The sequence below is a fragment of the Pygoscelis adeliae genome, unplaced genomic scaffold (genome assembly GCF_000699105.1).
Source record: "Pygoscelis adeliae isolate BGI_AS28 unplaced genomic scaffold, ASM69910v1 Scaffold94, whole genome shotgun sequence".
Classification (NCBI taxonomy): domain Eukaryota; kingdom Metazoa; phylum Chordata; class Aves; order Sphenisciformes; family Spheniscidae; genus Pygoscelis; species Pygoscelis adeliae.
The window spans coordinates 1753699-1761047 of record NW_008824547.1 but is presented as its reverse complement, the minus strand read 5'-3'; the positions used below and the strand labels follow the sequence as shown (position 1 = coordinate 1761047).

General features: G+C 42.3%; 1 protein-coding gene across 1 annotated transcript in view; it reads left to right on the top strand.

The window, feature by feature from the left end:
• Nucleotides 1-1552: 1552 nt before the first annotated feature.
• LOC103915064 (6-phosphofructo-2-kinase/fructose-2,6-bisphosphatase 4) overlaps nucleotides 1553-7349 on the top strand; it is a 49997-nt gene continuing 44200 nt past the window's right edge. The window contains exon 1 of the mRNA XM_009321812.1: nucleotides 1553-1599. The gene's annotated coding sequence lies outside the window, so the exon portion shown is untranslated. The remainder of the gene's footprint in view (nucleotides 1600-7349) is intronic.

Below are 7349 nucleotides of genomic sequence, written 5' to 3'. Positions count from 1 at the left end.
TTCACTTGATATCAGGTGCTCAAAGCTGCTTCACACGGGTTATTTTCAGAGGTGGTAGATTTATTTCAGGTATGATTTGGTTGTGCGGAGGGGTAGTTTCAGGGGGAGCGCTGGCCTGGCTGACTCCGACAAGATACCAGGCCGGGCCAGATTGGCTAATAACCAGGCTTGTTCTTGGGTGCCTGCCAAAAACCTGGCCCTAAATATTGTAATAGCATGCTAATTATGAATGCTAAACTCCAGATGTACTTAATGTATTACAGGTGAAGTACTGGCCTTGTAGCTGTTGGGTGGTGCTGTGCGCAATGTGGCTGTTCTGAGTAAAAATCGCTCTAATGTGGTGGGCCTGTGAGTTTGTGCTGATGCAAAGAGAAGCAGCGTTTGTGGTTTTGCATCAAATATGTGAACTTACCCGTGCTGTGGTAGCAGTGCAGCTGTAAGTGCCTTTGAGGTTGTGTTTTGATGATGTCAAACAAACTTATCTCTCATTTGAGAAGCCGGTGAATGGGGGGCTCGGGGTGTCTGGTGGCGTCTGCGACATTTAAGGGTCCGAAGCAACGTGCCGGAATTAATCCTGAAGTCTTTAAGTGTGTAGCTGCCGTGGCAGGTCTTGAGTGCAAACGATGAGTCTTCTAATTGCAACTGACTTTTATCCATGTGATGGATAAAAGGCGATATTTTTGTAATGTTTTATTAATAAAATGGGACGGATTTGTCAGGAGTGCCCTTGTGGAAATAATGTGCCTGTTACAGCTTTAAATTTGTATGTGTCGGTATAATTTCAGCACGACTGGTTACTTAGATATCTGAAATGACCGTGTGGCATTAGTTTCCAGATGATTCAGTCCGTTCCTATCTTGTTTACAGGCCACGCACAGGTAGGAAAGGGTAAATCAGAATGGGTTTTAAGTTCATATTTCCCTCTTTCACTCTGAAGTTGACCACCTAACTTGTTCCCAAATAATTATTTTTCCAAATGGGAATTTTCTTCTCTTTCTGCATAGTGTCAAGTCTTTGTCTGTGTCGTGGTTTAGGAGCTGGCTTCGTGCGTGTTGTGCCTTGGCACCGGGAGTTGCCGGGCTGCCGGGCGAGCTGTGCGATCCAGGCTCCCTGGCAGCTGTTATCTTCTAAACTAGAGTTACAGCAGCCACAAATCTGTTGTGGGGTTGGTCCGTAGCTGTTTAGCAATACTTAAAAGTGACTTAGACATGCTCTTTCTGCCTTCCTTGGAAAAACCACTTGTGGTGTTGCATCTTTTGAAATGGATTCACACGTGAATGACTTCTCCATCTGCAGACAACGGCGTATTTTGTTAGTCGGGTTAGTCTGCACTGAAACTGCAGAGGCGTGATTTGATCCTGTGTATGTTTTAGGCGCATAAATGGGAAGGTTTCCTTAAGCAGCAAGAAATCCTCATGACTGGATTATATACAGTTTGCCAGTGGGTAATTTAAATCAAATGATGCAAGGGACAAAATATTTGTGATGATTTATTTATAGTTAAAAGCTTCCATATGACACTACACACCCCTTTTGACATAAACTAATCAAGGAGCACAACAAACATCAGTTGTTTTAATGCATCTGAAACTGCTTCTAGTAATTATTGCTGCCACAACAATATTTGGATTTAAGGCTGGCTTTTTCTTCCTTTTAAGATTTCTTTCATGATCATATATCCCTGGAAATCTAATTGATGTTGTTGGTTAATAGCAAGCAACATTGGTTGCTCATGGGAACCCTATGGATATTCTTAAGCATGGAGCCCTGCAACATTTACCTTTTGCATCAAGGGGGTGGGGGCAGAATAGAAGAGCTTTGTAGTTTTTCTATTACCGGTGTGAAAGTGGCTTCCCCAAAACAATGGCGAGATTTCAGGGGTTCGTGACCTCTTGCAATTAAAAAATTTCAGATGGCTTGTGAGAGGCAGACTGATGGGGCGAAGCGGGGGGGGGGGAAGCAGCAAGGCAGCCCTTGCCATGGAGGGAACAAGCACTCCTGTTACAGCTGAAGTCATTACTCATTTTTGGTGGGAGATCTATCTAGCTGCTTTTTTTTTTGTCTGAGAGATGCTCTGGGGATTAAAATAAGGGAGCTTAAAATTCAAGCAGCTCTGGAAGAGAGGTCTTGCATGATTTAGGTCTTGGTTGTAGTTGCCTTTTCTTCCCCAGGTTGGGTCAACTCCAAGGACTTGGGCTCATCCGGTGTCAATCTCGTGTCTGATGGGACAGGTTGAAGCGCTTTGTGTAGTGTGAGCATTGGCAGGGCAGCTCTTCTCTCTTGGTAGCTGGTTTTCACTAAAATGTAGAAGAGTAATGTTTCTGAGACCTCTGTCCTGTGTCAAATAAGGTTCAAATTGGTCGATGACTTCAGATACCCTTGGTGGTGAGGGGGAGACCCGAGGAGGACATAGACCGACCCACCGTGCAGTGGCTGGAGCCAGCAAGCCTGGACAGCTGGTGTTTTCACTGGAGGTGGCGAGTGTGTGAGGGCTGGTGTGTTACTTGCTGTTGATTCTTTTTTGTTTTGTTTCGTTTTCCATCTTTATATTCCGTATATGTTTTGCTTTCAATTTATATTTAAATGTTTGAATGTGTATTTACGTATTCTGGTGCCACAGTCTCTCTCATATGCTATATGTGATGGGGTATGGCCTTCTGCACACCTGAATCATTCTTTATAATTTATTTTCTCTAGGGAGACTTGTGCTGAAACAGTTATTTTTAGGAACATAAAGAGAATTCAGGGGTTTTGCTTTAAAAAAAAATATAGAAGGTTTATTTGCTAATATTGACTCTCAGTTGGTAAATGTTTCCCCTTGCAAGAGTTATTATTTCTAGCATTTGTGTTGTTTAGCCTGTCTGCAGTCCATAAATTAGATTATTTTGGCTGTTGTACTTTATTATCCTTATTAAGCTTCCTCATCTACATATTGATCCTGTTAGTCTGAGGAAGCTGATAAGCCATCTAGCTGTACTTGCAAAATACACAGAAAATGAGAAATCTGCCCTGGAGGCCATGAAGACTGAGATTCTCCAGTGATTTGGATCTCCATATGTCTGGACTGTATTTTTTTCCCCTTCGGTGCTAGGTTTTTGACTACATGACGGCATTGCCGTTCGCCAAATTAAGATTAATTCTGCTTTTATTGCAAATACTGTCATCAATAGCTTCTGAGAAGCTTTGCTCTAGTTTGACTTGTATTTTTATTTGGATGAATACGCTCCTTTTTCATAAAGCATAAGACTATTTCCAGAGGCAGCTGGCGTCACGTATGCTGTGAGTTTTTTTCCCCCCTTGTGTCAGTTTTCCGTGCTGGCTTTCCAGAGGGATTTATTCTTTGCTTTCGAAAACCTGCTTTCCTGTCTCCGTTGCCTACGGGACACGCATGAAACCAAGTATAACCGTAGGTGCGCGTGAAGGACTTCGGGCCCAATCGCTGCCCCATTAACTCATTTGCTCTTGCTTCCGTTGCCATGGGCTTTTTCCTTAATGACCTACTTATCCCATATGGTAATATATGCTGGAGTACTGTACTCTGTTGGACCTTTAACTCCAGACCCCCCATTTTTTTGTTTGTTCTAGCTCTCAGCCAAGCCTAGTCCCTCTTACAACGTGGGGCTGTATAACCTCCACCTCAGCCTCTCCTGTGCTGAGTCCATTTTGGGTGCTTCTGTCTATTTACGTGTTGTTTATGTCACTGAAATGTTGGAAGACCCCTGTTTTGATCTTGTTCTCCGTGACCCCTCTGCACAGTCACTGCTTATTCTAACAAATTGTTGTTTTTTCTTTCATGATACTCTTCCCCCTCCCCATCTGGCTTTTCCTCCTCCTCCCACAATTTGACCTTGTCTTGCTCTTGTCTCCCCATGCCCTATTTTAGGCGTTTGCATGGCTTCAACTTCTATTATGTGCTGATGACTCACAGATGCATTCTACACCTCTGACGGTTTGTCACCCCGTCCAGCGGCTGACTTCCTCCTCGCTTTTTTCTCTTTGATTTCTCCATCAGTAGTCATTTAATATTTCAAGCCCCAAACCCCTGGTGGTGCTTCCTATGTTCTCTTTATCTTGCCTTTTAAATGCTGCCACCTGATAGGTAGCTTTGTCCCAAAGCCTTCGTGATTTTTTTTTTTAATTCGTTTGTTTTACTTCATGCGTTTGGATAACACGCAAATTCTGCGGAGTCTTTATTGTCAATATATTTCTCCTTTTCTAGCTCATCAGACAATAAGGTTTTACAGATGTGATACTTTACAGTGGCTGTCCTGAGAAATTCTACTGCTGAAGTCAGTTGATAGCGCTTGGTTTTAAAGATAGTGTTAAGTATTTTAGTTCCACTCTGAGAAGGCAGCTGCCCTTGTTTTGCTATTTTTTTATATTTAGCAGCCCAGATCTAGCTGTTATAAACAAGTGGGATTCATGGCATCCTAGCTGAATGAAATGGCAAAGGATACGTATACATCATAAATGTTAAGATACCTAATATAAAACTAGCTGTAAGTGAGCATAATTCATAAGCCCTTCAGCCTGGAGAAGGGTTGTCTGTTTTACTGAAAATTGCTAATCCTTTCCTTGTGCTCCTTTTAACTGTACTGTTACTCATAACAGCAAACCCAAGCTCGGAATGGGGAAGGTTTTTCTAATATGTTTATGTGACTGGAAAGGAATAGAGGCTTTTAAGGTGATAGAAACACTTTCAGACTGCTTAGTAGCAGTTGCTTTTACGCAGGTTCAAGAGGCACAAAGACAAACATCCTAGTGGGTGCAAGTATGTTTTTGCTTTTCCTTCTCTTTCAAATATTACAGATTTATCTAGCCTTGGTTTTCCTGGGTTGAATCACGGATTCCAGGTGACAGCGGTGGAGAAGCAGACTCGCTGCTCTAGCACACTTCCAAGGAAGAGGAGAGCGTGTCAGGGTACACCCACCGGCCGTCCAGAGGTTGTGCAAGGCTGTACGTGCTGTTGCTGTAGTAACAACATCGGATACTACCAGAACAATGTGTAGGAACGACTGTCCTCAGTAGGCTTACCATCTTGGAAACTCAGTATTTTCAGTTACCCTCTAGACCTGTGAATGTAAATAGGCCATTTGTGCAAATGCCATGTATTTTAATGTCCTCTTTCTGCACTTCTTAAAAGCACACACCACCTCATGTAAATAGTTTGAAGTCCCTGGTATACAGAAAGCTACAAAGGGTTTTTTAACACTGGGTTGTGCTCAGAAAACATGAATAATGGATGCCATCTTTCCTTTACGTTGTGTCGTAACAGGGAGATTTAAAGCGTTGCTTAATGTTGTGATGATTGAAATATTTGGAAGCAATACCTGGAAGCACCACTTGAGGATCTGGCCTATTTTTCAAGGAAATAATTTCAATATTCTCTCAGAGGTGAAGGTGGGAGGTGGGTGCTTGGATTGGAGGTGTAAAGAATTAGTGATTTATCCTTCAGATTTAAAGAATACAGTTAATGCAGACCAGCCTTAAATCTATGCCTCATGTTAGATTTAACACAGGAAACTTCCTTGCATGAAAGCAATGGCATCTCATTGATAGGGTTTATCTTCAGATGTTAGGTTTCTCCCATGTTTAAAATCGAGCGATTATTTCTTTTGAAATGTGATAAACATCTAAACTAAGATGTTTATATATTTAGAAATAATAAAAGTACTCTGAATGGCCATGCTTTCAAGAATGGTTCACATAAAGATAGTGAAAGAACAGAGTGACAGTGTAGCAAGGTGTATTTTTTTTATTTAGTTGATAATACTGTGTGTGTGAATCTCAGTGTATGCTCTGGGATTCTCATGCAATCCACATGTTGGTGAGATGACATTCTGCTGTGTCGTGGTTTAACCTCAGTCGGCAACTGAGCACCACCCAGCCGCTCACTTGCCCCCCCCCCCCCGGCGGGTAAAACCCATGGGTTGAGAGAAAGACAGTTTAATAGGACAGCAAAGGAAGAGAAAATAATAATAATAACAATGATAAAAGAATATCCAAATTAAGTGATGCACAATGCAATTGCCCCCCACCTGCCGACCGATGCCCAGCCTGTCCCTGAGCAGCGGCCCCCCCGGCCAGCTTTCCCCAGTTTCTGTACTGAGCACAACATCCCATGGTATGGAATGTCCCTTTGGCCAGTTTGGCTGTGCCCCCTCCCAGCTTCTTGTGCACCTCCAGCCTTCTCAGTCGGTAGAGCATGGGAAGCTGGAAAGTCCTTGACTAGTGTAAGCACTGCTCAGCAACAACTAAAACATCGGTGTGTTATCAATATTGTTCTCACCCTAAATCCAAAACACAGCACTGTACCAGCTACTAGGAAGGAAATTAACTCTGTCCCAGCCAAAACCAGGACGTGCTGATAACCTGTATCTCCTCAAGTAATCCTAGGTTGTCTGGTAGGTTTTATATGCATACAATGCAACTCGTGGGTTCTGTAGAAAGCTATCCAAGACTTTATTGGTACAATTCTTACAATAAAAACCCTTGTATAACTAGTACTTGTATCATGGTTTTGAAAACACATAACCGTGCTGGAATCAAGCCACACATAAACACTGCTGTAAGGGATACATCATTGTTTGCATGCACGGTGAATAACTATCAGTAGACGATGAAGAAAATACAATGAATGCCAATTGTTGTGGGAATTGGTCCTCTCTCCAGCCGAAGAAGCGTGGTGTGAGAGTCCTGCGTGCCTGAGCCCTGTCAGATCTTCCCTTGTATCAGAAGTGTTGGTGATCGTTAGAATAGATGGCAACTTGTTTTCTCACTGATTTATTTTATAACAACATCTTCTGTTTGGATGAGTTATTTTTCTTATCTGTGGTAAGGAATGTTATTTTTCAGCTTAAGGAATCCCTCCGGTGTCTGTAATTATATAGCTTTGTCTATGTGGGATCTTGGACATTGTTTAAATCTATTCCCCAATTAGCACTGAAGATATTTCTTGTTCTTAGTAGTAGCTCATTCTCATATAAAGCATGATTATGCATGGGTTTTTTTCCTTAATCTCTTTGGTAGATTGATCTGTAGCCAGGAAGTCTAATAGCAAAATGAACTCTTATAAAATAACTTCTAAAGGTGTGTATTGCTGAGGGCAGATTCTTTTTTAGTTCTGAATCCTTAATGGCTTTCCTCGTCTTTGAGGTAGCAGCCTACAACTGGTACTTTTTCCCTTTAGGCAGTGATAGGAAATAGGATATGGAGTGGATGGTGCCAGTAATAAACTTATTTGTTGCTCAGAAGAAATGGAGTAAGTGCTAGGGCCACGTATCACAAGGCCTGGTCCTCGTGATTTCAGTTGGTTTGGAATCAAGTCCTAAATGGAAGGACCTGTGGAG